This window comes from Gorilla gorilla, chromosome 3, assembly GCF_029281585.2.
Source record: "Gorilla gorilla gorilla isolate KB3781 chromosome 3, NHGRI_mGorGor1-v2.1_pri, whole genome shotgun sequence".
NCBI classification, from domain to species: domain Eukaryota; kingdom Metazoa; phylum Chordata; class Mammalia; order Primates; family Hominidae; genus Gorilla; species Gorilla gorilla.
Window position 1 is genome coordinate 131990349 of NC_073227.2, and position 17650 is coordinate 132007998.

Genomic DNA, 17650 nt, shown 5'->3' on the forward strand with positions numbered 1-17650 from the left:
TCTGAGGAAAGGGATTATTGTATTCATAATAAAATCTTCTAGTATTCTTTTAGTTTTACTGGATAACACATTCCAAAGATATACAGTACGCACAGAAATCCTAATCAAGCAATACGAGTAAGCAAATTTAGCGTGGTAAACAGAGAGCTAGTTTTCCTGTCAAGCAGACATCATTTGCATTCAGCCTCTTCCACTGACTGTGCTAGGTAAATTATTTATTTAGCCTTTCTTAGCCTCAGTTTCCATATGGAAAAAAATGAGGATAATATGTTCATGTTGTGAGAAATAAACAAGATAATGATGATAAAGAAACTAGAATATAGAAGTCTTAATGTGTGAGCTCACTTTCTCCCTGCCTTTTGTGTTTGCAGCTATGTGAAGAAATATGTGAATATCTTGTACTCTTTAAGAAAGATCACCAAAATTAACTTAAATTTACACCATAGATATCTGACATCTACAAGACCAAATCTAAAATATATGTAATTCAACAATCTTGTATTACATTCATCCAGTGAAGGTGTTCAACGTATTAGAATAGATCTTGCCATTCACTGAAGATAATGTATTACATGAAATGGCAGAAAATTAACAATTACATTTTTTTGTTCTCAGAAATTTCACTGAATGAGTTACCCAAATTACCTAACTTTCTCATGATTACGATGTTTTCTCCATATGGATAAAAGAGAGTGATGCTGGTTACCTATTTGGAGCCATAAAAATGAAGTATTATCTGTGCAAAGTGCACTGGCTTCTTGAAAAAGAGTGTTGCAACATGAAAGTATTTTTTAATTTAATGGAAGGCTTTGTGCTGTATGGACTGTTTACATGGACCAAATCTAGTTCTTCCTTCCCAGAGATCTTTCACCTCTTCTTTTCTGAGCATTAATGCTGTCTTAGATTAAAGGAATATCACACAAAAATGGCTTTTTCTTCTCAAATACATTACTTTTATTATAGCATGGAGTACAAATTATTAGAGTTTGAGTCTCTCTAAGAAACTGTACCTAGATAGAGTGAGACAATATAACAATTAGATCCAAGGCATCCCTGGATTTAGACTACTACCATTTCACAAACTTTAAAGTGCATAAGAATCCCTTGGGGATCTTGCAGATTCTAGTTTCGTAGGTCTGGAATTAGAGCCTGAGAGTCTGTATATCTAACGAGCTCCCAGGGAATGCCTATTTAGTTGAATCTCAAATCATTTTGAGAGGCAAAGATTATATAAGGCAGTGTCACCATGCTAATATGATGTAGGCCATGCAAAAAATATTACCCACCGTGCTAAACATTACCTATTTTTTTCCAATATCTATGCTGAGAGTCACAACCAAGGTCCCGTGATTTGAAGAAAGCTATTGCCTTCCGCATTAAAACAACAGGTTGCAAGTGAGCCGAGACTGAAAATGTATCATCTGCTCAGGTTATTCAATGCCTTGCTGAGTTCAGTCAGGCTCTCTTCATCCTCCATTACCCTCATTAGTCCTGTTAGGTTAGTGCTCAATGTTGATCTGTATCTTGGTCAAGACAATTGTTGCTGATTAACTATAATTACTAGTAATGGGACCAGCTTTCTTTCAGAGATTATGCCTTCAGCTCATCCGAGCATTGTTCTTCCATGAAAGGTCCCAATCTTCTAGTCATTTACTTGCTTATTCTGTGAACCAACAAGTTGCTTCATGTGTGGGCTCTTAAATACTGTCCCCTATGTCTAAGCACTCTGAGTATATTTTATCTTTTCTTTTTCTCCCTATCTTGTTCTCTTTGTGTCAATTTTTTTCTTTCAATTTCAGAGCAGAATAAGTTGTATAAAAAAAAAACCTGTATGTAATACTTATATAAAATTCTGGAAGCAACAACAACAAAAGAATAATTAAAGGCACATTAAATCATTATTTATTTGAAATGTTAATCTTTTGAAAGATAAAATTTTGTATATTAAAGATGACAACACAAACTGCTAACAATATGGGCTGATTAATAAATTATGAAATTGAACACCATTTATTTTACTAATCTGGTGACACATAGAAATGATTTCTTATATTTAAATTTTTAAAAATTTGCTTAGGAAATAAATGTATTGCATAGTCTCTTGATGTACATTCAAATCCATTACTTTCTGTAAGCAATTCTAAAAAAAAGCAGATAATCCTATATTTAAAAAATTCTAGTTTTAATCATTTCCTAGTTTTACCTTATATTGAGGCACCCGGCATGAATTTTTGCCATTTGCAATGAAATCTAGTGGGTGCTTAAATGTACTTGTGACAATAATAGTGTTTGGGAAAATAGTGTGGCAACTCTTTTTATAAAAATTTAATATTCTTCACAATTATAGTAGAATCCAATATAAAACAGCAAGCCTCAGAAGACATCTAAGAACATAGAGTGAAATATGTTAAAGGGTACTTAGCATAAAGCACACATGTGGTAATTCTTCAGAGAAGTAAAATAGATGGCTAGAAAGAGAAGCACAAGAGACTGGTGTTTGAGATGTCTCTACCACTTAAACCATCTCTTTATGTCTCAATATTTTCATATATGAAATAAAGAAATTTTTGAAAGTCCTCCATGCCTCAGTTGTTGTGAAAAATAAAAATATATTTGATGATCCTTAGAAAAGTTTATGGTGTATTGTATGAATTACATAACTGACGTTAATTGAAATTAAATCATCTCCTAGAAAATTATTGATTTAAATAAAATGATTTGATTTTTACAGTCTCTCAAAAATCTTCATTTTCTTAACATTGGAAATAAGACTATTTTTTAATGTCACTTAATACCTGATTCTAGCAAATCAGTCTAATCTCATTCCCAAAACACATGACCATCTGGCTCCACAGAAATCAGCTGAAAACAAAATGGTTGAAAATAAATTTTCTGAAGTGACAAAAACGAGTAAAATAAAATGGCTCTTACAATCAAAAATTCTAAAATGCACATATTTTTATTTATTTGTAATGTTTTCTTACCATGGGATGGCCTAATAATTTTTTGTCTGTTCCAGTAATATCTATGGGTTTTATTACTGTTTTAACCCAGCATTTTTTTTACGGTCTTTATTTTTAGAGCAGTTTTGGGTTCACAGCAAAATTCAGTGAAAGGTATAGTCACTTTGTATCTCCTGCCCCACACATGCACAGCTTCCCCCATTATCAACATTTCCCACCAGAGTGGTACATTCGCTACAATTGACGAGCCTATATTGACACATGATTATCACCTAAAGTCCACAGTTTACATTAGGCTTCTCTCTTTTTGAGCCACGAACAAGTCAGAAAAGCCAACAATTTATTTTCATATTTTATTATACAAGAATATATGAGTAGTAGTTATTATATCATCCTGTCAAACATGTACTAGATTTCATTCTTATTGCTTAATTGTCTATGAGCCCTCTAGCCCTACCTGATAAGCTCTATGAGTACAAGGACTCTGTCTCTCTTTACCAGTATGTAGCACAGGGTCCTAGTACACAGTTAGGAGGAAATAAATATTTGTTGAACAAATCAATGAATGAATCAGCCTTGTCACTTTGCTTAACTAAGAATCTAATCATATTTCAGAATGAATTAAGCATTTCAACAAAAATCAATGTAAAAATTATGTCATACTATTAAGCATTAAAGAGTATTCACATGCCAATAAAATAATTTAATGTGGTATAAGTGTACCTTGCAATTACTTAAAATTCTTTGTAGAAATACAAATGATGCAGAGAATCCTTGAGAACCAGAAATCATATTTCATATTAATGACTTTGTCAAGTGTTGCAATAAGAAGAGCATTAGTTAGTAATTGAAATGTAACTATATAATATAGAAGTAGATAAGTCAGTAAACATAGCTTCATTGAATATAATCTACAAGAGTATTTAGAATTATATAATACACAGGGATTACAGTAGTAATTATTTGCTTTCCTCTCAAGGAAATACAAATTATTGAAGTAATATTTATATATCATTGACATTTTATCAGGGAGATAAATTTGTTATATTTTTATAACACTTCTTGCTATTCTAATGGGCAGGACAACATAAGACACTATGTGTCAGTCAGCTTCATCTAGATCTTGTAAGATCTGGAAAAATACTGAAACAAACTAACCAAGGTTTTCAAAAGCTATGCCCAAAAGATGATAAATATCTGTATGATAATTAAACTGACAATTTAAAGAACATGTTTCCATGTGTTCTCATTGTTCAACTGCCACTTATGAGTGAGAACATGCGATGTTTGGTTTTCTCTTCTTGCATTACTTTGCTGGGAATGATGGTTTCCAGTTTCACATGGGCACAGGGAGGGAAACATCACACACCCAGGCCTGTCAGTGGTGGGGAGCTGGGAAAGAGATAGCATTAGGAGAAATACCTAATGTAAATGACGAGTTGATGAGTGCAGCACACCAACAGCGCACATGTATACTTATGTAACAAACCTGCACGTTGTGCACATGTACCCCAGAACTTAAAGTATAATTAAAATAAATAAATAAATAAACCAATCATTTCAACATGAAAAAAAGAACATATTATATTGGCTCAATTTAATTTGTATGTATGTAGAAGTACTAGGTACAAAATTTGGAAAATAATATTTGTACAGGTGCAGTGTCCCTCGTCTGAAAAATCCAAAATCCCAAATGCTCCAAAATCTGAAACTTTTTGGGTGTCAACATTACATTCAAAGGAAATACTTATTAGAGTATTGTAGATTTAAGATTTTTGAATTAGGAATGCTCAGTTGAGTAAGTATAATGCAAATATTCCAAAATATGAAAAAAAAATCCAAAATCCAAAACACTTTTGGTCCCAAGCATTTTTGCTAAGAGACACTGTGACACTATTCATTTCAGCATTAGAAACATTTCTGATTTTATCCTAAAGATCTCTTATGATTTACATTAAAACCGGCTCATAAAATTTTCTGTAATACGTTCTTACAGTATTCATAAGTGGTTAGTTGCCAATATAAGAAAGTAAAAAGGGACAACACAGGAAAGTTGCAGAGAGCTCAGAATATGCCTAGGATTGGTCTATCAGTATTTTAATAAAATAATCTGAAAATGGAATATAAATATTAATATTTTCTGCTAATGGTGGAATGTAGTGAAATGTGGCTAGTTTTACTGAAAATATGCAAGAAATTAAAATTATTCTTTTCTGGTTTTTATGTAATCAGAGAGGGAAGGAAAGTATTCTCATTATCAGAAATATATACAAAGAAAGCTACTGAGCAAATTATACTGCATGCATATTTATGATTTTATAGTGGAGGTATAAAAGTACCTGAGATATACTGAAATGCTGTGTGTGTATTGGGGGTAAGGGAACCTCTTAATGTTTGTTGAAATCTCCTAAAGGAAAAACTAAAAACGCCTCTGGAAATACTGTGCTCTATTAACCTTCTCTATAACTCTATTTCAACTCCTCCCTCCAGCTACCACTCCACTTTTGCCATTCATTGAGATAATAATGCCCATTTTTTCAAATTGTTAATCACCACCATCTCAGCCACCATCATGAATTCTATTATTTCAAGATATTATTATCCCCATTGCTATCAAGGAATCCAGTTCTGCAACAGCATCTCCTATTATCAGCCATGGCCTACGAAAGAGAGTCACACTAAGATTTCAATGATACTGATACCTCTGTCACCAGTTCATTTATTACTTACATTTTAAAAAGTCTTCTGGGCCCTTTTGGACAATATATCCAGATACTAGGTTTTCCAGTCTTATATGGAACTATATGGTACTACTTCTCTGAAGTAGATACCATGCCCACTTCTATGAGCCTATTGATCCTATTCTCTACTATCTTCTAATGCAGTGCCAGCATTATTTCTTCATTTATTACAAGACTTTGTTCTGTTTTTTCCCTCTTAGTCTTCAATAAGCATCTTAGCTGTTTGCTAACACCATATTTGGGATTGACATCAGTGTTTTAAATTCTGTATCACAGGAAAGTGTTTCCATATTGAAAAATTCTTCCTTATTCAACTTGGTAATAACTCTCCTTATTCAATCTCTGTCCACTTGATCCAGTGCCCTTAGGATCACGTCTCTTGCATACTCCTTAGATTCCAGCCAGTATGTTAGCCACACATTGCAGCTCCTTTGGCAATAGTCCCACTCCTGCCTTAGGAAGCCCAGCAATCTTCAGTTGGGCTATGCTGGGATTTGATGCTTGCTGTTGCATTGGTTGGCCAGAACGGAGGTGCTAGAGGCTGAAAGGGGAATGTATTGTCTTATAAGCTACCTACCTCACACAAGACGACTTCTCTGGTCTTCAAGCAAGCAGTCTTCTAACAAGGGAACACTCTTCCAATAGAGGGCCACATCTGCAGGCCCAGGAGGTTTAGAGGAATTGGGGAGTTCAAGTTTCTCAACTGCATCTACCCAGAATTCCCCATTCACAGTCTCAGGATTCCATTCTTTCCCTGATTTTGGCATAAGAGGTATGCTGGCAGTAAGAATTCAACTTTCTCTGAAGCTGCATTACTCTTACGATTAAATCCTGAGCCTGACTCTTCCTTCTTTCTGCCCTCAGCTATGAGATGAAAGTTTCCTTCAATGCTTCCAAGGAGGCCCTCAGGCTTTCACAAATTGGTAATTCATCAGCCCAAGCTTATCATTATCTCTCTCAGTGCTCTGTAACAGCTTCACAATTCTGTATTCCTAATAATACTTTTCTCTCATTTTTCTCATACCTCTCAAGCATCATCAAACATACTGCATCCTGCTAGTGCAGTATCTTCCTCAGTACCCCACCTCAGTTCGCCACCAAGACAAATTCTAACAATTTCAGGGGCTAGCCATCCTCTGCCTACCACCAGTGTTGAAATTCTTAATGCCAATAAGTCAATAAGTAATCCACCTCAAAAATGCTATCTTAGGTTCTTCTTCCTAGAACCATTCCTGGTACCAAAAGTTCTTGATTGGGTTTCTTAGATACAGAGCCTGAGACAGAGAATTGCATAGAAAGGTTTCTGGCTGAGTACTCTCAGAAGACATACCTGGAAGAAATTGAGGAAGGCAATGGTGGGCAAAGGAGGAGCTTGACCTGCATGTGGTTACAACTGAGGTTTCAACTAATCCTGCAGCCCCTGGAGCCAGGCTGCGCTTTTACTATCATCTCAAATCGAAGCAGGTTGTCTCAGTTTTTTTATCCCCACATCAGCCAGTGATTGGTCCACAGGCTGAGTCATGGAAGGGAGGCATAACCTTGTGAGAGGCAGTCCCTATGACCTCTGGAAACTGCTAGTGAGGTGCACGGTTGTGACTATCAGCAGCAGATATTCTCACTAGCCAAGGGGATGCAGGCACAGCACAAATAAAGGACTCACTACAGCTGAAAACAAGGTGAACTTAAGAAAGCCATAAATGCCCTTCTTAAAAAAAAAAAGATGGAAATGAAAAGGGGATTGGATGGTGGTGATTAAATTATTTATTTAAATAATATTACTGTTTTATTATAGTGTAGTGGTAAAACAATTCATATCCAATACTGTATAGTATCACTGCATATTACACAAAAACATACCCACTAATGAGTTTATAAAGTGTTGCATAATTTTGGTAGTTGGTCTTTTAAAATGCTATGTATTATTCAGAAATTTACAAAAGACTGTTATATAAGGATTTGAATGTTTTAGGGTTTTAAGTGGATTGATATTTTTTCATCGGATACAATGGCATATGAGTTCCTGCTCTCTGAGTACATTTTCAGGAATGATTTGGGAATCTATATTCTCCAGAAAGAGTAACCCTATTAGTTGTCTTACCTTAGGAGTAATTAATAATATGAGATATTATTAATAAATAAGAGTTCTGAGTGTAGGGCAAAGGGATAAGAAAAGTCACTTATGAAGCATTTCAAGAAAGAAATTTTGACTTTTAGTTCACTTTGAACCATTATTAAAAGCCTACTGTGTAACAGGCTTTGTGCTATGTTCTAAGTATGTATGAATAAATAAAGCATAAGTTCCATCCTCAAGGAGGTTTCTGTATAGTAGGGAGACACAACAAGGTAAGCAAGTGATTGCAGTTTAATTTGTGAGATAGAATAGTAGCAGACTTATTGTGGTGCAAATATGGAAATGATCAACTGTGGTTGATCAGTGAGGAGAAAACCTCTGAATGGGGACTTGAAGTATGAAATCAGTTTGCAATATATGTGTATGGGGAGGCGAGGAGGATTACGGGGATAACAAAAAGGGAATTTTAACAAAAGAGAGATCTATTTAAAGGTACTAGAAGAGAAATGGAAAAAGGGGGAAATCTTGAAGATTAGCTCCAGAAGAAATTGAATAGGTAACAAGATTGACATGGAATGAATGAGACCTAATTAGGAGTTTCTGCTCTTTAGTCCCCAGAGTCTTTTGATTATATCTTTTAAAGCAATTATTACATTCTATGACAACTTATCTATATTATACTAAGAGATCGGTGAAGTTAGAGTTTGTGTCTTGGTCACCCCTCTATTCTCAAAATCCCTGAAACCTAACATTATGCTTGATACACAGTAATATGAATGTTTTGAATTTCATATAGATAAAATGTACCAAGAATAAATACTAATGATAATAGTAATAATAATTAACAGTTAATGTTTTGGAAGCATTTAGTATTTATATTAGTAAATAATGCAAAGGCATTATTTAGATTTATTTAATTTGCATAACTCTATTACTTACATACAATTATTATTCACAATTTACAAATAACAAAACAGAGGTACAGAGAAATTAATAACATATCCAAGGTCAGAGAGCTAGTGGATGGTGTCCCATCACTTAAATCAGAAAGTGTCTGGGTGCATGAAGAGTTAGAAGTAAGGACACAGGGTATAGAAGAAGGGTTCAGAAAAGAAGGTATGCAAGGCTAAGGAGGAACTGTGTTTCACGGTATGATCTAGGCTGACTGGAACTAGTCCGCTTTCTCTCCTGTGGGTTCTGCAAGTTGTTGGCCCTCTGGCTTGAATGCAGATTTGTTAGGTAGCTGGCAATCTCACCCAATTTTGATGTTCCTAGTCTCTTCCACATAATTCACCCAAATCAGCAAATATCTTTCCAGCCTCTTCTTACTCTCTCCTATCAGGAAAAAGAGAACAGCGAGGAGAAAAGGATAATAGAGGAAAAGAGCAGAAAGAAGCCATTTATATCTGACTGCTGCTGTGGGAGTTACAGAATCTCCTTCTTCAACTTGGGCCCTTTGCAGGTATTCTCCAACCTCTTTGTCTACATTTTGATGACCTTACTCATAAGAACTTCTATACTAAATCCCTGTAAAATTCTAAGTACTTCCTGGTACTTAGAATTTTAAACTTCTTCTGGATAGTTTTCTCACTTATTTGGGTAGAAAACTGTAATCTCTTTCTGTCGATGTGCAGTCTCATTTCCAAACATTTTATTTATACACAGAACCCATAACCTTGTGAATCCATCACTCCTTCACTCAGTTCTATCCATTATCTTCAAGGAAATGGACATATGCCTTGTTTCAGGGTATAGAATATGTTTCCATTTCTGTCCTTTAAATAGCATACCCTAAGTAGGGCAGGCGGGGGGCAGTTCAAGGATGAAAAAGGGTTACAGAGACTGATGATCCACCTCATCATTAGTCTCCACCTGATAAAACCCAGAGTTCGAGAGAAGAGGATGATTCATGTTACTAAGGATTCCTGTAGTTCACCAGCTTCCTTCCGTCTTGGCTTTCCCCTTTGGAGCCCATGTAGTGTTTACAAATCCTCCCTCCCTCGATGTCAGACCAATGAGAACAGGGATAAAGCACCCTTTATCTGGCAAGCAGAAAACTTCTCCCACACTTGCCTGGCAATAATCCAACAAAAATGTAAGCCTCAAAGTTGTGCAGACTAAATTAAATCGTATTGGGGGAACTGCATTGGAAGATTTGGGATTTCAGATTGTTTTTTCTTTTGTGGTTGCAGAATTAAAACTATAATGCTGACTTCTTTAAAGCAGCAAGCAGTTTGGTAATACTTTCAATAGCTATTACTTAATGCCCCAGAGTACTCCAACTTAGGGGTGGAAGACCAGAGTGCAGAACAATAAAACTCAAGGTCATCTCAGGTCTCATCCTTCAAGCCTCAGCTTAAATGTCAATTACCTAGGGAAACATTCCCTGACCTTCTACTCTATGAACACTCTCACAGTGCCCTGTACTTGGCCCACATATTAGTTATTATATAATAACCGTAATTATTATTTCTACAATTATGTTAATGCTTTGCTCAATTCCTGAATTAATAAAGTCTGCCTTGACATCTTATTTAATACTGCAGACTGCACTATCACACTCATATTCCAAATGCCCTTCACTTTGCTCATTTTTTTCTTGTCTCTTATCACCTATCATAGTATATAATTTACTTATCAATCATGTTTCCTATTGTTTATTTTTCTCAATTAGAATGTATATTCTACAAAGTATTTTGTGTTCTTCACTGGTATATTCTAAATTCCTAGAAGAGTATATAGAATGTGTTTGATAAATACTTATTGAGTGAATAAATAGGAAAGAAGGCAGAGATCTGTCTGATACTCCTCACATCCTCAATGCCTGGTTGATTATCTGCCCAGAATTTCTCATTCAATACCTACTAGTCTGAACATTAGTGAGTACAAGAAAGGAAAAAAACAAAAGATGGAAATTATTTAAAATCATTGGATTAACTAGCCATAACTAAATTCTTCAGAACATAACCTACCATAAAACAGATTAACTTTATTGAGTTTATTCTATAAGTGTAAAATAAGTCATTATTAGAGATCCCTAAGTCATGTAAGCCACATCTAATCTACACAATTCTCTTTGTTCATGTGAATGAGTATGTGTGTGCTTGCATGTGTGAACTCCAAGTGGTTACAGTTTTTCTGTGTCACAGTCAGCATAGAGAATTAGGAAAAATGAAATCTCAAGTGAGTCAAAGCATAATAATAATTTTGCATGGTTTATTGACATCTTTGGTTTTATTTTATTTCTTCATTTGGATGAGAATTTCTTAAAAGGCATGTCATATAAAGAAAGAAGTCATATAAAAGTTTTAATATCATGTGTGTATAGGTATTAGCATATATTCTGGTTAGTGTATGTTTATGTGGACACTTAATTTGACAGGAAAATTACATAATTTCACTATTAAAATAACAAATAATTTGACAATTTTTTCAGGTAAAAAAATAACTTTCTATGAGAATATTTCCCAAATATATGTTTTCTCCAATAATATACTTTTAGAGGATCTTACCCAATATGAAATAATATTCACCTTTGTTGAGACTCTTGTATTTCTCTTTTGCTTTTGTTACTTTTCATAGCCAAAGAAGTATACATTTTCCATTGATAACTGAGAGCCATTCATTAGTATAAATATTTTGGCAAATATTCCTTTTAGAGTGAGATTGCAGTCCTAGACACTGCATGAGCTTGTGACATCCTCTGAGGCCTCCAGGACACTGCCCATTGTACATACAATCAAGTGTCTTCAATATGAGAGTATCTGGGATAGTTCTAAGGTCAATAATAGATTGCAATCATAAAATCTCCTCTTAAGATTACATGTTACTAATCAAAGGATAGAATTCAGAATAGAGATTATGACTTCATTAGTCATGTGTCTTATGTTTAAAATTTTTTTTAAGCATTGTGGTATATATGCTGAAGCAGAAGAAATATCAAATGTTTCAAACATATGCCTACCTACACCTTGCATTTAAAGCTAGTTTAGATGCATTTAATGACAATATTACAATTATGTCCTGTAGTTTGCTTAAAATTATGAGATTGAAATAAGATCCTTTTGTCTGTAAAAGACTAAAAATAGAGTAAGCAAAATGATAATTGGAATGAAGGAAGCCTTCTTCTTTATTCTCCAGGGCTGAGTTAATAATATTCTCCTAAGTTCATTTCCACAGCAAGTCTTTGCAAGGGTTTGTGTTTCTAGGTTGCAACTGAGCCATGATCTATGAGCCATGGAAAATCAAGTGAATGGCTGACTGGGCACCATGTTAAACATTCATGTGTCTAGCACTTACAGGTATGTGAAGCAGCAATACAATCATGAAGATAATTTAAGTAAAAATCATAATTTAATTTAAATATTCAGATTATTGTAGCATAAATGTTTAAAGCCTGAATTACTGGGACAACAACATCAGCTTTCAATCAGGTCATTAATATAGATCTTAAAAAAAATTGGCATATTAGGCCATTCTCACACTGCTACAAAGAACTGCCCAAAACTGCATAATTTATAAAGAAAAGAGGTTTAATTGACTCATAGTTCCACATGGCTAAGGAGGCCTCAGGAAACTTACAATCATGGCCGAAGGGGAAGCAGGCACATCTTCCATGGTGGCAGGTGAGAGAGAGGGTGGTGTGAAGGAGGAACTGTCAAACACTTATTCAACTACCAGATTTTGTGAGAACTCGCTCACTATCATGAGAACAGCATGGAGGAAACCATGCCCATGATCTAACTACCTTTCTCCCTCAACATGTGGGGATTACAGGTCCCTCCCTTAACCTGTGGGGATTACAATATGAGAGGAGATTTGGGTGGAGACACAGAGCCAAACCATATCATTTGGTATGGTTAGAATTAGTTCAACTAAAACATATAACTGAATGTTACTGGTTTTCTTGTCAAGTAAAATTGCCATCATGTTCACAGGTAATTCCTACTTTCCACCTGCAAAGTGAATTTTCAAACTGAAATAAGCACATTAAAACTAAAAGTCTAGTCATTCTCTCTATCTATATCATTAACAAAAGGATATATCCGGCCGGGCGTGGTGGCTCACAACTGTAATCTCAGCACTTTGGGAGGCTGAGGCGGGTGGATCACGAGGTCAGGAGTTCAAGACCAGCCTGGCCAAGATGGTGAAACCCCATCTCTACTAAAAATACAAAAAATTAGCCGGGTGTGGTAGTGGGTGCCTGTAATCCCAGCTACTCCGGAGGTTGAGGCAGAGAATCACTCGAACCCGGGAGGCGGAGGTTGCAGTGAGTCGAGATCATGCTGCTACACTCCAGCCTGAGAAGAAGAGTGAGACTCCGTCTCAAAAAAAAAAAAAAAAAGAAAGAAAGAATAAATTCCTTCAAAATTCTCCCATCTGTGAGCTATTGAAATTAATACTCTTTATTAATGCCTATTTTATTCAAATAATGGTTGCTTAACAGTATTGCATTTTGTTACTATTACTCAAGTGTTGGCTATGTATAGCTACATACTATGCAGTTTTTTGTGCCATAATAAAAAAGTATATTAATTAATATTCTAATTAATATCCTAGTTTATTAGAAAATATCCATAGTTTTGTTTTGTTTTTTTATTATACTTTAAGTTCTGGGATACATGTGCAGAATGTGCAGGTTTATTACATAGGTATACACTTGCCATGGTGGTTTGCTGCACCCATCAACCTGTCATCTACATTAGGTATTTCTCCTAATGCTATCCCTCCCCTAGCCCCCCACCTGCCAAAAGGCCCTGATGTGTGATGTTCCCCTCCCTGTGTCCATGTGTTTTCATTGTTCAACTCCCACTTATGAGTGAAAATATGTGATGTTTGGTTTTCTGTTCCTGTGTTAGTTTGCTGAGAATGATGGTTACCAGCTTCATCCATGTTCCTGCAAAGGACATGAACTCATCCATTTTTATGGCTGCATAGTATTCCGTGGTGTACATATGCCATGTTTTCTTTATGCAGTCTATCATTGATGGGCATTTAGGTTGGTTCCAAGTCTTTGCTATTGTGAACAGTGCTGCAATAAACATAAGTGTGCACGTGTCTTTATAGTAGAATGATTTACAATCCTTTGGGTATATACCCAGAATTGGGATTACTGGGTCAAATGGTATTTCTGGTTGTAGATCGTTGAGGAATTGCCACACTGTCTTCCACAATGGTTGAATTAATTTACATTCCCACTAAGAGTGTAAAAGTGTTCCTATTTCTCCACATCCTCTCCAGCATCTGCTGTTGTCTGACTTTTTAATGATTGCCATTCTAACTGGCATGAGATGGTATCTCATTGTGGTTTTGATTTGCATTTCACTCATGACCAGTGATGATGAGATTTTTTTCATATGTTTGTTGGCCGCATAAATGTCTTCTTTTGATAAGTGTCTGTTCATATCCTTTGCCCACTTTTTGATGGGGGTGTTTTTTTTCTTGTAAATTTGTTTAAGTTATTTGTAGACTCTGGATATTAGCCCTTTGTCAGATGGATAGACTGTAACAATTTTCTCCCATTCTGTAGGTTGCCTGCTCACTCTGATGATAGTTTATTTTGCTGTGCAGAAGCTCTTTAGTTTAATTAGATCTCATTTGTCAATTTTGACTTTTGTTGCCATTGCTTTCGGTGTTTTAGTCATGAAGTCTTTGCCCGTGCCTATGTCCTGAACGCTAATGCCGAGGTTTTCTTCTAGGGTTTTTATGATTTTAGGTCTTACATTTAAGTATTTAATCCATCTTGAGTTAACTTTTGTATAAGGTGTAAGGAGGGGTCAAGTTTCAGTTTTCTGAATATGGCTAGCCAGTTTTCCCAACACCGTTTATTAAATAGGGAATCCTCTCCCCATTGCTTGTTTTTGTCAGGTTTGTCAAATGTCAGATGGTTGTAGATGTGTGGCATTACTTTTGAGACCTCTGTTCTGTTCCATTGTTCTATATGTCTGTTTCGGTACCAGTACCATGGTGTTTTGGTTACCGTAGCCTTGTAGTATAGTTTGAAGTCAGGTAGTGTGATACCTCCAGCTTTGTTCTTTTTGCTTTGGATTGTCTTGGCTATATGGGCTCTTTTTTGATTCCACATGAAATTTAAAGTAGTTTTTTTCTAATTCTGTGAAGACAGTTAATGGTAGATTTATGGGGACAGCACTGAATCTATAAATTGCTTTGGGCAGTATGGGCATTTTCATGATATTGATTCTTCCTATCCATGAGCATGGAATGTTTTTCCATTTGTTTGTATCCTCTCTTATTTCCTTGAGCAGTAGTTTGTAATTCTTGAAGAGGTCCTTCACATCCCTTGTAAGCTGGATTCCTAGGTATTTTATTATCTTTGTAGCAATTGTGAATGGGAGTTCACTCATGATTTGGCTGTTTGTCTATTATTGGTGTATAGGAATGCTTGTGATTTTTCCACATTGATTTTGTATCCTGGACTTTGCTGAAGCTGCTTATCAGCTTAAGGAGATTTTGGGCTGAGGCGATGGGGTATTCTAAATATACAATCATGTCATCTGTAAACAGAGACAATTTGACTTCCTCTCTTCCTATTTGAATACGCTTTATTTCTTTCTCTTGCCTGATTGCCCTGGCTAGAACTTCCAATACTATGTTAAATAGGAGTGGTGAGAGAGGGCATCCTTGTCTTGTGCCAGTTTTCAAAGGGAATGCTTCCAGCTTTTGCCCATTCAGTATGATATTGACGGTGGGTTTGTCACAAATAGCTCTTACTATTTTGAGATAAGTTCAATCCTATTTTATTGAGAGTTTCTAGCATGAAGAGGTGTTAAATTTTATCGAAGGCCTTTTCTGTATCTATTTAGATAGTCATGTGGCCTTTTCATTGGTCCTGTTTATGTGATGGGTTATGTTTATTGATTTGCATATGTTGAACCAGCCTTGCATCCCAGGGATGCAGCCGACTTGATCACGGTGGATCAGCTTTTTGATGTGCTGCTGGATTCGGTTTGCCAGTATTTTATTGAGGATTTTCACATCGATGTTCATCAGGGATATTGGCCTGAAATTTTCTTTTTTTGTTGTGTCTCTTCCAGGTTTTGGTATCAGCATGATGTTGGCCTCATAAAATGAGTTACAGACAAGTCCCTCTTTTTCTACTGTTTGGAATAGTTTCAGAAGGAATGGTGCCAGCTCCTCTTTGTACCTCTCATTTGGCTGTGAATCCATCTGGCCCTGAGTTTTTTTTTTGGTTGGTAAGCTATTTATTACTGCCTTAACTTCAGAACTTGTTACTGGTCTATTCAGGGATTCGACTTCTTCCTGGTTTAGTCTTGGGAGGGTGTATGTGTCCAGGAATTTATCCATTTCTTCTAGATTTTGTAGTTTATTTATGTAGAGGTGTTTATAGTATTCTCTGACGGTAGTTTTTATTTCTGTGGGATCAGTGGTGCTATCCCCTTTATCATTTTTTATTGTGTCTATTTGATTCTTCTCTCTTTTCTTTTTTATTAGTCTGGCTAGCAGTCTATCTATTTTGTTAATCTTTTAAAAAACCAACTCCTGGATTCACTGATTTTTTTTGAAGGGTTTTTTGTGTCTCTGTGTCCTTCAGTTCTGCTCTGATCTTAGTTATTTCTTGTCTTCTGCTCACTTTTAAATTTGTTTGCTCTTCCTTCTCTGGTTCTTTTAATTGTGATGTTAGGGTATCGATTTTAGATCGGCATTTGCTGAGGAGTATTTTACTTCCAATTATGTGGTCAATTTTAGAACAATTTTGATGTAGTGATGAGAAGAATGTATATTCTGTTGATTTGGGGAGGAGAGTTCTGTAGATGTCTATTAGGTCCCACTTGGTCCAGAGCTGAGTTCAAATCTTGAATATCCTTGTTAATTTTCTGTCTTAGTTATCTGTCTAATATTGACAGTGAGGTGTTAATGTCTCCCACTATTATTTTGTGGGAGTCTAAGTCTCTTTGTGGTGTCTAAGAACTTGCTTTATAAATCTGTGTGCCCCTTTATTGGATGCATATATATTTAGGATAGTTAGCTCTTCTTGTTGCATGGATTCCTTTACCATTATGTAATGCCCTTCTTTGTCTTTTTTTGATCTTTGTTGGTTTAAAGTCTGTTTTATCAGAGACTAAGATTGCAACCCCTGCTCTTTTTTTTTCTTTTTTTTTTTTTTTTTTTTGCTTTCCATTGGCTTGGTAAATATTCCTCCATCCCTTTATTTTGAGCCTACATGTATCTTTGCACGTGAGATGGGTCTGCTGAATATAGCCCACTGATGGGTCTTGATTCTTTACCCAATTTGCCAGACTGTGTGTTTTAATTGGGGCATTTAGCCCATTTACATTTAAGGTTAATATAGTTATGTGTGAATTTGATGCTGTCTTTATGATGCTAGCTGGTTATTTTGCCTGTTAGTTGATGCAGTTTCTTCATAATGTTGATAATCTTTACAATTTGGTATGTTTTTGCAGTAGCTGGCACTTGTTTTTTCTTTCCATGTTTAGTGCTTCCTTCAGGAGTTCTTGTAAGGCAGGCCTGGTGGTGACAAAATCTCTCAGCCTTTGCTTGTCTGTAAAGGATTTTATTTCTCCTTCACTTATGAAGCTTAGTTTGGCTGGATATGAAATTCTGGGTTGAAATTCTTTTCTTTAACGCTGTTGAATATTGGCACCCACTCTTTTCTGGCTTGTAGGGTTTCTGCAGAGAGATCTGCTGTTAATCTGATGAGCTTCCCTTTGTGGGTAACCCGACCTTTATCTCTGGCTGCCCTTAACATTTTTTCCTTCATTTCAACCTTGGTGAATCTGACGATTATGTGTCTTGGGGTTGCTCTTCTCAAGGAGTATCTTTGTGGTATTCTCTGTATTTTCTGAATTTGAATGTTGGCCTGCCTTGCTAGGTTA

The 17650-nt window shown here is 35.7% G+C and overlaps 1 long non-coding RNA gene across 1 annotated transcript in view; it reads left to right on the forward strand.

Moving 5' to 3' along the window:
- Positions 1-9146, forward strand: part of LOC134758259 (uncharacterized) — a 148023-nt gene extending 138877 nt beyond the window's left edge. Inside the window, exon 3 of the long non-coding RNA XR_010133241.1 lies at positions 9118-9146. This is a non-coding gene — a long non-coding RNA (uncharacterized lncRNA). The remainder of the gene's footprint in view (positions 1-9117) is intronic.
- The last annotated feature ends 8504 nt before the right edge of the window (positions 9147-17650 follow it).